This window comes from Platichthys flesus, chromosome 18, assembly GCF_949316205.1.
Source record: "Platichthys flesus chromosome 18, fPlaFle2.1, whole genome shotgun sequence".
NCBI lineage: Eukaryota > Metazoa > Chordata > Actinopteri > Pleuronectiformes > Pleuronectidae > Platichthys > Platichthys flesus.
In genome coordinates this window covers 7,487,806-7,502,887 of record NC_084962.1, presented here as the reverse complement: position 1 = coordinate 7,502,887, position 15,082 = coordinate 7,487,806, and the positions used below count along the sequence as shown (strand labels likewise).

The 15,082-nt window shown below is 41.8% G+C and overlaps 1 long non-coding RNA gene across 4 annotated transcripts in view; it reads left to right on the top strand.

The window, feature by feature from the left end:
- LOC133973753 (uncharacterized) overlaps positions 1-15,082 on the top strand; it is a 73,462-nt gene that overhangs the window by 7,786 nt on the left and 50,594 nt on the right. For all 4 annotated transcript variants that reach the window (XR_009924604.1, XR_009924606.1, XR_009924605.1 and 1 more), the window contains exon 3: positions 1,776-1,870. This is a non-coding gene — a long non-coding RNA (uncharacterized LOC133973753). The remainder of the gene's footprint in view (positions 1-1,775; positions 1,871-15,082) is intronic.

Genomic DNA, 15,082 nt, shown 5'->3' with positions numbered 1-15,082 from the left:
AATTTGTGCTCTGTATTAAATCATCACACTACAGAAAAACTCTTAGGTCCTTTTGAGGGCTTTTCCGAGCACACATGGCCAAATACATATTGATATGCTTTCATGCAATTGAACTACTCTATGTATACGTAAATTATCTTATTACCAGGACCCATCCCTCGCGAGGGAGACAAACCGAAGCACGCCTTGTATGTTTTTCAAACATTAAGAATATATTTGACAACTATTCTGCCCATGTCTGCATCGGAGTGAGCCTCTGTGGTGCAGCGGTGCTCTGGTAATAGCCTGTGTGCTGTGCTGAGATTAATGTGAGGACTTATTGATGTAATGATGGAGCCATGAAAGAGCACTCTGGGCCGGTGGTTTGGGCCCAACACATGGGCCTAATGGACTCTGTGTGTATGTTTGTGTGCATGTGTTACATCTGTGTGTGTGTGGTTTTGGGCTGAAACAGATGAGATTAATTGAAAGGCTTTGCGTTCATAAGAAGGGACCTCCAAAATTGAGTCTGTGTATTTCTTAGAGATTGTGTTGCATGTATAAAATACCTGACTTCAGGTGTGTGTTGAAATGTTGGTGTGTCTTTACATGTGTGTCTGACAAACCGTATGACCTCAGACTTCTCTCTGTACCTGCGACGTGGTTCTCAGCTGCCAAGTGCTTTAAGGGCAGAGCAGCTCGTACTGACCCTGCGGGACAGCCTGGTTGGAGGCAGCATAGAGGGAGGCTGAGTAAATACGATGTGGTACCCTCACAACTAGTGCCCTGCGGTGTGTGTCTGTGTGCGGGGGGTGTATCTATGTCCTCACAGATTCTCCGGTAAGGCCCAGCAGGTGCTGACAGGACCCCCTTCATCTCTTCACTCCCCCGACAAACCCTGTTTTCTCTGTATATGTGTATAAATGAATATATATGTGTGTGTGCGTGTCATTGCCAACAGGCTTGATCTACTCAGTGTGGGTCTGATGTTGAAGTGATTGACAGCAGAACAGTCACAGGGGCGATTGAGAGCAGTTGTGGGAAGAGAGGGACCTTACAGCCTCGCTGCTTTCAGCCCTGAGGGTGAGAGCGAGACAAATACAGAGAGAGAGAGAGGGAGAGAGGGGGATCAGAGAGTCTAAACAGATACAAAACAGAGCGGAGGAACAAATGAATGAATGACGTCCTGCATATTTGAGTCGTACAGGAGCCCGTTTGTTGGTTTAAGAAACACAGACAAGATAAAAATTAACTGAATTAATAGTGGTCGCTGTAATCACCCTGACTATTCACTGATCTCATGGGTGGGAAACCATGGGGACCACAGAGGTTTATGGGAAACGGTTCATACACTGGGAGTGATGTCATACATAGGAGACAGACCAAGCTCTCCCGGACTGATACGGTGATGGGAGGACAAATATGAGCCGCAAGATCAAAAATGCTAAAGACTCCTCATCTCTGCTGAACTGTGATTTCTCTCAGGCCCTTCATATTCCCCTTAGTTCTTGTTACTTCATGCTCAAAGAACTCAATGTAGGCATAGCCATCTTCTAAAACATTTCATAGATTTTAAAATATATTGTGGCTCGTGGTTCATCGGTTTAAGTTGTGTGTCATTATTTTGGGTTAAAATTTGCAGTGTTCCTCAACGCTCCCTTTCTTGCAATATGTCTGGTCTCTGCAATTCCTCTTTGTATTATATAGTGTCTAATAAAACAGAAAAATCGCCACAAACAGTCATTGAAAAGTCAAACCGGTTATTCATTTGAAAAAACACTCTTTATATGCTACAGTTGAAGCTCCAAGGACTCTGAAGTAAACCAGGCATGAACTCACAGGCACACACGCTTCACTACAGCCATCGGAGGAGAGAGATGTATCCATCCAGGTAAGTGAATAAAATACCCTTTTTTCTGAGGCACTTCTGCTGACTTTATTTGAGCATGTGTGCAGGAGTGACAGCCACAGTGTCTGTGCCAGGGCAGCACAGGAGAGAGTGGGCCACTGGCCATCTGGGTTTAAAAGGTGTCTTTAAATGGCGGAGGTGTAAATCTACTGCCCATGTGCCGAAGGGGATGTCCGTTCCTCTCGGGCCTGCAGACCCACTCACAGATCAATAAAGTTAACTCAAAACATTCACACTCTGCCATCTGAAATCAACCATTTAATGAGTTGCTGTTCCTGTAAAAGTGGAAAAGGCCCCTTCAGATTTATTAGAAAAAAGAGAGTAGAATTCCAGAGAGGAGGAAGAAGAGGAAAAGGAGGAGGAGGAAAGAAAGAGGCAGAACTATAAGGTTTCTGCTTGGATTCATTTCAGGACATTTAAGAACCACTGACTACATCTTTATGAAACACAAATAATGAAAATAGCTTCTTGATCCACTTTTTATGAGCAAGCATATTTAAATAGATGTGATTGGATGCTTTATACGGTGGTAAGAATGCACCAGACAATAAAAGCAACGTGAAGTAATGTAATTTCACTTAGAGTATTAAATGTAATCCCAACGTGGGCCTGCTTTTAGAAATCATTTCACCAGCAGCAGAATGGCTCTTCAGCATGTTTCAGCAAACGACAATAAACTTTTTTTTTTGCAAACGAGACCAAATGCTGAAGCGGCTGCACGAGCTACCTCTATTTCCACAGGCCTCTGAAATAACTCATACTCCTGGTGATGTGTGAAAGAAGTTCTGGCAAAGCAGTCATCCATTTACAAAGACCTCAAGGTGTATCAGTTTAATAAGAGGGAAGTGTGGAAAACATATTTCTGTGGTGCTTTCTTTAATGTTGAAGTTGGTAACTTCATGTCATTGAGCTACATTATAAGGCTGAGCGCTGCATGCAGGAGTTGTTTAATGTGTAGAGGGATTATCAGTCACATTGCCTGACGAGAATGACACACAGTAGAGCACTCTGTGACAGTCCCCTTTAATTTAATTAAGCTGCACCAAATTTAGCACACACAAGCTATTTTTAATGAACTCTGGAAGACGTTCTCCGCTCAGACACATTCATGACAACACAAACCTGGAGTGTTGAGGTGAGGGGTAGAACAGGATGCAGAGACAAGACCTAATATATTCATTCCACTGTGGAGATCACAGGTTTTTGTTTACAGCATGTCAATACTGGCATTGGCCCTTATCACCAAAACATCTCCTGCCACTTTCGTCACATGTTCTTTAGGTATAGCTTCTCCTTCTCATCCTTATATATTTGTTATGTTTTGATTTGTTTAAAACTTCTGCGCCCTTGTTGGTGGTGAATCCTCCGGAGGATCTACTGCTGTTTTCGCACATGGGCTCTCTCGGACATCATCCAGAATTTTTACTAGAGGACTGGCAGGAGCAAGCCTGGAGCCACTCACGCTGACATTTTAGTTCTCACAGTCTCTCTGCAGATAGCAGTCCCCTAAATATGCCAGATTTTTTCCCGAACAGGATCCAGGCAGTATTGGGAATTCATTATCGGGAAATTGAATATTTGATGCGGTATTCCATAATAAAAAAAAAAAAGTGGTAAACATTTTCTAGATCCATCCAATTGTCCGGATCCCTTATAAATAAAGAGTTCTTTCTTTGCTCATGTCCCATCATTACAGGTTTGTTGGATATCCATTCATTAGCTATTGCCACAAACTAACAGAGGTAAAATCATCACCTCTGTTGACTAACTGTAGACTGTCTTCTCAAGAGCTTTCATGTACATTCTTAGTTTGGGTCTTGGTTGCCAACATTGAAACATCTCTGCGCTCTCCCGGGTTTTCCACCTTTTTCCGAGGTCACGGCCCATAAACACACCTTGTCATGTTCATCTAAACGCAGCTGTCTAGCTGACAATCATCTGATGATTGGTTTATGCTGATGGAGTGCATATTTAGTTTTCCATTTAGTCTCCACTTCCCAGAATCTCTCGCTCTCTGCTACCGGGCCAGCCGTCCCCAGGGGGCCACACAGGAAGAGGAAGGAAGATGAATGAAATTGTCCTTTTTACGCTGATGTCTTACTTTTAGGGTTTACATGAATATATTCTGAGGTAAATCCCTCTAGCAGCTGCCCCCCGGTGTGAAGTTGCACAAGGCTGTGTTACCTGCACACACTTCTTTTTATGGTTGTTGCAAAGAAAATGCTACATGTTAACAAGCGCGCATGGAAAGAATTACACTGTGGACCCGGTGCCGTGTCCCATCAGGCGTTAACCGGCACATGCCTCGAGACACGTAGAGTGACAGCCGCTGACAGTTGACGTCACAGGTCAGCAGCGGTGAGCACAAACTGTTCGGGGCAGTTCATGACATGCAGAGCCGTTCAGCTGGGTGTGGAGACGTGTCTAGTTTTGTGTCCGGGCTCGAGAGGCTGTGACACACTTGGTGCAGGAAGGGTAGCTAAACATGTGTGAGGCTCCAGCATATTTGTGCTGCTAATAGGTTGTTTGGGGAAGTGTGTGAGGCTGTGTGTTTATGCTGCTAATGGGGGTTTAATTTGATAAGCGGTTGGCGGATTTGTCAGCGCTGAGCTCGGAAGAAGGGAATTGGGCTCTGTATATTTTGAGTAAACATGAAGAAATTTGCTCCAGGTTTCCTCTTTCTATAACCTATATCCTCTTAGTTTGACATGATCATGTCAGACCGAGATGTTATTTTGCATTGAAAAAGCTTCTGTTCCTCTCTGAAAATGGCTCCAACATTCTGGGAACTGCACTTATTTTATAATATTCTAGATGAGTAGATGAATACTCCTTTGCCTCACCAATAAAAATGCTGCTCTTAATATCGATCGTTGTTTTGTGCTTTAAAATGTCACAGATTAGGCCCCCTTATTGATTTAGCTGTGGTATTGGAAAAAACCCAAACGACCATTGTGATTAATACTGCCTCAGTCTTTACGCTGAAATAACCTAAACAGCTTGTCATCAGCATTTGTAAACCATACAATCTGCAGTGTCACCTGATCTGTTCCAGTGATATAATCCCAGCAAAGCATCACTATATTTACCATGTGTTTCCTAAAACTGTAAAGTAACTAATTAAAAGCTACAGAGGTGACTGTTAACAGCCTCTGGTTTAACTCTGCTCATGTGCACTCTGGTTTTGGGCCTATATATAAGAAACCCTCTTGGTCTAGTATGGCCGACATATGTAGCTGGGGGTGGATAAGGAGGGGCTGTAATATAGTCACAACAGCGCGTTCAGAGCCAAAGGAAACAGTGGTCCCTCTTCCTCCTAAACAGGACGAGACCACACGCATGCCGCACTGAATTACTGTTTCTATACTTATCAAGAACACTTGCTTTTTTTGACATATTTGATTCTTGCACCTATTCTACCATTTTTGGTTGATCCTGAAGTTCCTTTCTCAAACACACACATCTCCTTTCTGTACAAAGACCCAGAGGACCCTGCTCTATGAATGGCTCCACTGTTCTTCTCTTATCTTTTTATTCCTCCAGCTCCTCTTCCTCCTCCTCCTCCTGACCAGGAAGTGAACTGAGTCAGATGTATCATCATAGATAGACGTCTCCACTCACTCTCCAGTTTACATATGCATAGACACACATTTAGATATAAATGTGCTTGTGAGACACATTTCTTCGCAACCTTGAACACCCACACTCTGTTTATTTCTCTACGTCGCTCACATTCTCTCTCTCTTTCTTTTTCTGTCTTGGTTCAGTCCATTTGTTCCCTTGTGTCCCCCAGCTCAGCCTTCCCCTCTGAAGCATTGTGTCTGCCATTTGGCAGAGAGAACAGTCGAGCAAGTTAAACTAAGGTCACATGAATAATGTAATCTTATAAAAACAATTTAAATTATTTTCTGCGACAGGAAAGTTGCTGCTGGATATCATCTACAAACTCAAAGTTACAGCATCATGGGAGTTTATTTGGTGATTGTCCTGCTAGGATCCTTGGTAGAAATGTCCTACAGTAAAAAGACAGTGCTGCACTATAAAGTTTATGTATCTTTTTCAATTATTAGCATAATGATACCACAGTCATGTGTAAACGGAGCAGATCCTTTGTGTGATTTCTGCTTCTTGGTTGTCTTGGCACAGCAGCGGTGCAGTGAATTCAGCCACTGTGTATGTGCATGTGTGTTTGTGATGTTATTCCAGGTGTTTTGTAAGGAATGGTGTATGTACATCAGCTGGAGACCGGAGAGAGGAGAGGTAACATCCTTCATCACCACACATGGTGTGTGCCTGTATGTGTGTATGTGTGTGAGGGAGAGAGAGAGAGAGAGAGAGGGACGGCATGAGAGAGAGGTAATGAGAATATGTCGGCTGAGGAAGTCAGGGTGGATTTTCTAAGAGCCATAGACACCCAAAGATGCTTTGATATATTATATGGAGAAGAGGGGGACGGGATCCAGCACTGTGTGTGTGTGTGGTGGTAAACGTATGTAAACACTCTCCTAATCCCTGCTGAGTTGTCCAGCCATAGCAGTGTGCCATAAGGTACCCACACATGCACACTGCCACACTGAGCAAGTGAAAATCCTCAGATCTTGATCTTGAGTGTGTTTGTGTGTGTGTGTGTGCATGCCTGTCAACATGTCATGTCCAGGACTTGGTGGCAGAAGTGTAGACACTGGAACTTCAGAATTGTATTCAAAATTTCAGTGACATCTATGATTTCACAAATGATCCTCTGATTATTATCCTGAAATATGTTATCCGACCATATCAGAAATCAGATGTGGTCATTCTGAATGGACTCAAAGCAAGCTGTCATAGAGAGGAGGAATGTCTCCTCTCAGTGTGTAGCGCCTATGTATTGTTTGCTCAGACTCTGTTGAGCAAAGTTAAGTTAAAAAGACATCATGAGTAAAAACAATTTTGAGTAAACATCATACATTTTGTTCATATTTGAAAAAGGAGATCGGTCATTAGCGTGTCCCCAGCTTTAGAGACACAACCATATATTAAGTGTGTACAGTATGTAATTGGTTAAGGGTGTGTCATTTAGTGGGTTTAGTGTATAAAAGAAAGCCTCTAATAAGCGGAGACATTGAAAACTTTTTAAAACTTTTTTTGTCCATTTACTTTCTTTACCAGCCAAAAAGGAGAATAATAATGGTGAGGGAACATTATGAATTACAAGCTGAGTGTTAATGGCTCATGTGGTAACTGAAAGAAATGAATCGTGTGCATCAGTCGATATTTTTGTGTCCTAAAAAGTATATCAACCATTTTATAATTATCACTCCAAAAAATGTTTGTCTCATTATGTGATGAAATATAAAACTCTAGATTAAGCATATAGTTAACATTAAATAATTAGATAAAGATTATTTTATAGATATGAGCAGATGTTTTTCTGTCCAGTCAGTCTTATCTCTCTATAAAATGACCAGAGGTATAGTAAGAAAGACCCTGAAATCTGTTATTTAGATAAGTGACCAACCACCATGACTTCTCATACCAGTACAGTGTGCTCTAGGTATGCTGTCACACTATCTGTCCTGTGTGGCTCCCCTTTGACCTCTAACCTGGCATAAAGGGAAGTGACACTTCTTGCTGCTCATTCCTTGGCTTCCAGTGACCTTCCAGGACCTCAGCCGCCGCCACCACACATGGAGGCCCAAAGATGTCCTCCTTAAAGTCCTTGCATTTGTTGGCCTGTACTTCAGAGGAACAAGGATATCCAGAGTGACCAAAATCTTGACTTGAAATCAGCATTGCATGGACAGTATAGCAAAGTAAATCTTAAAAACCTCTGCCTGGTCTATTTCCTCACTTCTGCAGAGTCGCTTTATTAACGGTGCAATATGCACTAATGCCATAATTTCAACAGTTGATGTGTTTTACATATAGCATCAGAGACCACACACTGATAGATGACCTCAACACTCTGCACTCTGAGCCTTTTGAACTTCGTGAACACACACACACACACACACACACACACACACACACACACACACACACACACACACTGGCAGCAGGCAATAGTTTTGCGTAGGATATGGAGAGTGTTGAATCTCGCTGTGACTCCAGGAAACCCTGTGCTCACTTCCACCTTCAGAAGGATGAAAGAGGTTCAGTTCCACTCCCTACAGTGTGTGAGTGTGTGGGAGTGCAGCACCGCTTTAAGGCCCCTATCTCCTGTCTTTGCGGTTCCAGCATAAGCACATTACAAATTCACACATCCCCCTACCGAACACCCCCATACTCCTAACCTCTATCGCTCCACATCCGATACAATCACAACATGGCTACAAAGAGGCTGCCAGGTAGGGGGTACTGGTGCCTATGTGTGTGTGTCTGTGTGTGTCTCCAGCTCTATTCATGGGGCAGGATGCGGGGTTTTGGCGCTTGCAGGGAAATAGTGAGAAATTCCCTCAACCTCAAAGACTGTTGACATCAGTTGCCCGTGTTTTCCTCCATCTCCCTATTTTGGGCTATTTTAAACACAGAAACCCCAAACCCCTCGAACAGGGGAAAAGGGGCACTTGACTACTCCTCCTCTTCCTCTTCCTCTTTTCCAAGCTTAATCGTATCAAAGGGCGTCCGGCTAAAGTAGAATAATTTGCTCTTTGTATTATTAACTTGCTTAATAATATAACATTTAACAAGAAACCTATTTGAAAGTTTGAGTTGAATGTTCACAAGTCTCTTTAGACTATATAAGTGGATCCGTTTATTTACTGTTTGTTCAGCCTGATAAATTTGACAGGAAATTGTAGAAATTATAAAGTATGTTTAAATAAAAGCCTAGAGACTACTGGCCAATATGCAGTTATTTAATCCATATATCATTATTGGCTAGAAAATGTTGTTTCATTAAAACAACAACAACCCCACCGATGATAAAAAGAGCGCTGTACCTCATTGTGTTTTTGATGAAGAATGAGGCAAGAGTTAAACAATGGCAGCAGGGAACATTTGCAGTGCTTGAACCACACGCCCGCAAAATGTACGTAATGATTCTATTCTCAATGCAAATTTCCCATTAAGTAGATAAGCTTACCTGTTGCTGAGCCACTGTACAGACCCACTGTATCATTCCCTTAATTAATTTACCAGCTCACTTTTTGTGTGTGGCTCTCACCAAATTTGCACTTCACACAAATATCCCTTTTCTTTCTTTTGGAACGTTTCTTTGGTGCAATGAAACACTGCCTGCTTGTTTTAAAAGTTTCATAATACAAAGTAAAGATGTTAAAATTAAGTCAAAAACAACATGGGAGCAGTTAACAGCAACTGATGACATTTCTAGGAGCGGATGGCAAGACCACAAACTTCCTTCATTTCATTTTGAGTTTCATGTACCTTTTAAAATAAATAGCCTCTGGCTTCTGATCGCCAGTCGTACTGCTGCACATAAAACACTCACATGCCCACAGAGGCCTGATTGACACACAGTTCACATATTAACACAGAAACAGACGGGTTCGTTGCACGCCTGCCAGTTCACACCCAGCCACAGACCCACATGTCCAGCAACCCACCCACACACACACCTATACGCAGTGTCTGTGACTGTGTGAGATTGACACACAGTAAAGTTTTACAGGTGCGCTGAAGCGGATAATTAGCCTGTTAGCTGTGACTAATGAAATCTCCACTGCTGTGCCCTCAACTGCTGCCGGGGCAGAGGCCACTTTCCTGTTTGGATAGGCAGCACTTTAAAGCAGAGCGGAGGGGAGCCAGGAACCTGTGTGTGTGTGTGTGTGTGTGTGTGTGTGTGTGTGTGTGTGTGTGTGTGTGTGTGTGTGTGTGTGTGTGTGTGTGTGTGTGTGTGTGTGTGTGTGTGTGTGTGTGTGTGTGTGTGTGTGTGTGTGTGTGTGTGTGTGTGTGTGTGTGTGTGTGTGTGTGTGTGTGTGTGTGTGTGTGTGTGTGTGTGTGTGTGTGTGTGTGTGTGTGTGTGTGTGTGTGTGTGTGTGTGTGTTTGTGTGTGTGTGTTCAGTCAAATACAGGATGAAAGAAGGAAATGTGAGCAAAAGTCAATCGAATGAGAGCAGAGAGATGCAGGTGGACATTTCACTCCGGGGCATCCACATGGATATTATGTTTTCACTGAAAGCACACACTGACACACCCTGATACACAATAACTTAAATACTACTGGCCAAAAGCATTAGACTTTGTATGGACCCTAACCTTTTTTTTTTTTTTTGAATTAAAATGTCTACATGGAGCGCAATCATTTTGACTTATGCTGTGAGAATGAAATCTAACTTTAATAATTTAAAGTTGTTACAGAATATGAAATGATTAATGTTCCACTGTACTCTGCAAATTAAATCATAGAACAAATAAATGATTGGGAACATGAAATGTATTCATTTAATAGTTTGGACTCATCAGTGCTCAGAGGTTGTCGGGAACGGTTTGTTCCAACACTGACTTTGTACAGAGGGTTTGTAAGAAAAAAAGGTTGGTTGTATCAACTTCATTTACTTATATTGCTGCAGAAAGCTGTAAAGTACAACAGTTTTACGAATTTTTCCGCTTTTAATTTTTGTAGCAGTCCACCCCTAACTTTTGTATTATCTTAGATTATGCACAAAACACATACATTGAGAGAGAGAGAGAGAGAGACAGAGAGGATGTCACGCCTCGTTAAGCCCCATATAATTAAACACTGTTTTGTCATATCTTGTGACTGAACTAAAAGTCAACAAAAAATGAGGTTGTAAAAACATTGAGAAGGTTTTGAACAGCATCACAGCACATTGTGCATGAAACCAAGCCTGCACTGGTTGTGTGGGGCTAGGCTGTAATTTACAAAAATATAAAGTGGTTTCTTTCATTGATTGAATTTAATTCAAGGCATAAACCAAGAATATTTTTTAACCCCGATAATCGCTAATTTAGCTTTTCTAGTTAGTTGGTGTTGTCCGGCAAGTATGATGTATGAAGTGATTGTTATTGAGTAAGATAGGAGTGTTCTGAGATATCTGATGATAAAACCAGTCATACATTCACCCTCACACACATTTGCAGACAAAAACTCGCTTGCTACGGACAAACAGCGAGGGAGCAAAAACCCACATACCTCCCACTCTCCTGCAGGGTTCTTGGCCCAGTGGAGCAAATCTGATTAAGTTATTGATTGTTCAATGAAAAGTTATGCTCTTGGTCTGGGAAAGAATGTAAAAGTTTGTTTTTGTTTGACTCTGAGCAGCCTGGGACTGTCACAGGCTCACTGTCAAACTGCAGTGAATGCCTTTGGGTCACTGTGTGGCTGTGCGAATACTTTGTCTTTTATCATCACTCTGTCCTTCAGCTCACTTGTGCCACTTAAATAGAGTAAGTAGTCAACAAGTGTGCGTCTACTCTGTGTGTGTGTCAGTGAGGGCAGCCCCACAAGGAGAGCTGATGATGGGCTACATACAGCTCACCCCTGACCCTCGTGCCACTTCAGGAGTTGGAATGTGCCCACACACACACACACACACACACAGACACACGCACACGCACACGCACGCACACACACACACACACACACACATACACTGCTCCCGCTGCCGCTCGACCAGCTGCTGACAGAGCTGATAGCTGCAGTTACGCTGGCTGACGACGTAAACCGATGATTGGCTGAAGGAGCAGTCAGCAGCATGTCATGTCAAACCCTGACCTGCGACCTCTGACCCCTCACTCAGGACAGTGGCATGCCGTAGGGATAATCATGTTATGCACAAGACCTTCAAATGATCGCTTCATCTTATTTTAGTTGGAGGCAATAAACAGTCGGCGTTTCAAAAGGAACAAAGTCATTAACAGCTCAACCTGTTGTGAGCCTGTCCTCACGTTTAGCTATATTTAGAAAGTGTGTGTGACCATAGGATAATTTAGGTCAGCTGACTTGATTCCTTTTAAAACAAAAGCACCATGAAGAATACTTTGGGTTATAATGGGGATTAAATCATATTTAAAAGTAATACGGAGTTACAATTTTCTGTTGTCCTGTGTAACTCCACCTCTTCGGTTCGTTGGATGTGGAAAGTTACAAACGTCTCTCCTAATGTTTTGTGGTGTATGTGGGGTGATGCTGCAGAGTGGGGGGGCTGTACCGCTCTCTAGGTGGTACAGTGTTAAAGGCCAGTGTCTAAGTAAACGTAACGAGCTGGCAAGATGTGGCTTCAGAGGTGCTGTGTGTGCGTCCCTGTGTCAGGACCTGATGGGACTTGTGCTTAAGTCATCAGCGCTGTCGCCTCTGTGACAATCCTGAACAAGCATGTGCAAAACCTCCACTGATGAAAAGATTGTGTGTTTTTGATGCGTCTATTTTCCATAACATACACTCTCCATTGTGTCTTTAAGTGTGAAACTTTTTACTGTCTTTGTTCTTGTTTGGAGCCTTTAGGGGACAAACTTCAAACTAGCTGGTGGTTTCAGTGCTGAGTGCCGCTCACTCACACACACACACTGATGCAAATATGCCCCAAACTTTTGGTTTTTCGTGAAACTTACATTCGCTGTGGAGAGTTGGCTCCACTTTTTTCATTAGAAAAATGAAAGCAAACGCTATTTTGTTCTGTTTTATACATACTGTAAGAGAATAGTGTGTGACCTATGGATGAAGGAATGGAGGGAAAGACAGAAGAACAAAGGAGCAAACCAAAGAGAGGCAGTGATGATGATGATGATGATGATGATGATCGGGCTTTACGATGTAAAAGTTCTGATGGGAATTTCAGCTGCTGGAGCAAAGGAACAAAGCAGATGCATGTGTGTGTGTGTGTGAGAGCTTTCAGATCCCTCTATGCTGTTCTGCCTCTGAGGAACAGTAATTGTGATCCATGCTCTGTTAAAATCTACAGCGCATTGGGACCAGCACGAAGACATTATACACGCACACACACACGACTGCCTTGTCTGTGCTGCAGTGGACCAATGAAGACATCACATGACGAGCCCTCTCAATTTACCTGCTTTCACACTCCGTCCATTCTAATCCTACAAATCTGGATCACTCCTCGCTTCCTTTTCTTCCTTTCGTCCTTCCTTAAATCAGAGGTTAATCTTAGGGAAAATGCCTTGTCGTACTGAGGCTGGCCTCCGGGGGGAGCTCTGACTCATATTGAATAGATAGGAGTTGAAGCGGCTGCACAAGCTTGGCCTTATCTTTGTACACTATGCAGTAAGAATGTGAACATAGTCATTTAAAGATTTAAAAGATTTAAAGTTGCAGAGGTAATGTTCAAGTTAAACCATTTAAAAACCTCCTAGTGTTAAATCAGTTGACACAGCTGCAATATGTTGTTCTTTTGCATCTTAAAAGTTTTGGTTTTCGAAGGATGTAAACGATGTTACAGTTTTTTGGGAAGTTTTGTATCAAAATACGTGTTTAAAAGTATGTTATAAGGGGCACCCAGGTGGCCTCGAGGTTTAAACCACTGATAGTATAATTGCAATGTCCCCAATTCAAGATGGAGCCTAGGTTTTTAATCCAAACATGATCCCTATTCCACTACCCTGAAATTATATATCTAATTTAGCAAAAAATGCCAAAAACATTTGTTCTCCAAAAAGCATTACATTACAGCTGTGTCGCACTGATATCAACTGTTAAAAACAACAGGCAGCATCTTGGGTGTGAATGGCTACAGTCAAGTCAAGCTTGTCCTCGAAATGTCCTGCCATGTTTATTAAGATTTCTCCCCTTTTTGCCTAATTTCGTACTTAAATAAACCAGGGTGGTGATTCGCAGACTTGATGACTGCTAAATGTGGTTTTATGTTTTACTTATGAAGAGCACAGTAAAAAAACCAAGCTATTTAGGGCCAATCTCAATTCTGTCTGTTAATTAAATTCAACAGAGAGTAAACTCCCTTTGAAGAAAGGCCGTTAAAATGTTTGGGATATTTCCTCCACATTTGCTTTCAAAAATAACCAAACCCTGAGACCACAGTCGACATAAAGTTTCACCCTCGAGAAACATGAAAACTGGAGAGAGACGTGGAAGGAAACAATCAAGATGAATCTGAACCCACTCTCTCACACACACACACACACACACACACAGAGAGTCATTGCTTGTCAGGGTACTGAGGCCAGTACCATGAGTTGTATTTAATGTTTTATGTATGCAGGGTAACCATGAGGAGAGAAAATAAACCAAAAGTTATTTTGATTGTCAGCACATTTCAGCACGTCCCTATCCAGTGAGGAAACGATTAACAGACTCGACATATTATGGATTTTAAGAGGGCAGGAGAATGACTTAATCGCTATTGTTTCATGTGGTTCAGCCGAATTAATGATTTTCACTTTGCTCTCTTGTCGACTTCAAATCTGTTTATTTTGTGAACTTTTGTTTGCAGATGATTAAACAAAATCTTTGTGTGCATTCCTCTGCATGCATTACCACCTTGAACAAAGGCAAACACATTTGTCTGCCACTCATGGTGGACCAAGGATACACCCAAATTAAAGAACAAAGCATTTGTAGTTTAGTAAATGACATATCAATTGTAACCTTTACAGAAATAAAACTGCAACAATGACAATTTGTCATATTAGAAGACTTAGATGAAACCGTTCTTAATCGCTTCACGGTGTAAGTTGCTGGCAGGTTGCTAAGTATAAGGTTTGGTAGGGTTGGTTGATAAAACAATATAAATTATCGCATATAATTTTAATCTATAACAATATAACAAAATTTCAATATATCATTTAATACATTTAATCCATAAAGAAGAGTTTAAAATCCCAACTTTCTCACTGGACTTAAAAAACTTATATAACTATTGATATTGACTGATATGATCACTTTTAGGTAGAATTAATTACATATAATTTAAGTTATTACATTGATATTGCCCACCCCCGGGTTTCATTATAATGTTCCATGTAGTGTGCAGTCATGTGAAAACTCAATGATGCTGTGTGCAGTCAGTGCTCATCAGTTTGGCTGCTGTTTCTCAAGAAATAGTTCCAGCATGTCTCATTACCAAAAACCACAGGTTTTATTTCCAGATATGGGTTAATGTATCTCAGCTCTAATCTCCTCCAGTCCACATCCATCTTTCACTGCTTTTATCTTTCTGTGGAGAATGACCCATTTTTATGACATTGCTCGTCTTTATAACTTAGAATCTTTTCAGATACTATTCATCAAAGAAGGTGGGATAAATGCTGATATGATCCTTA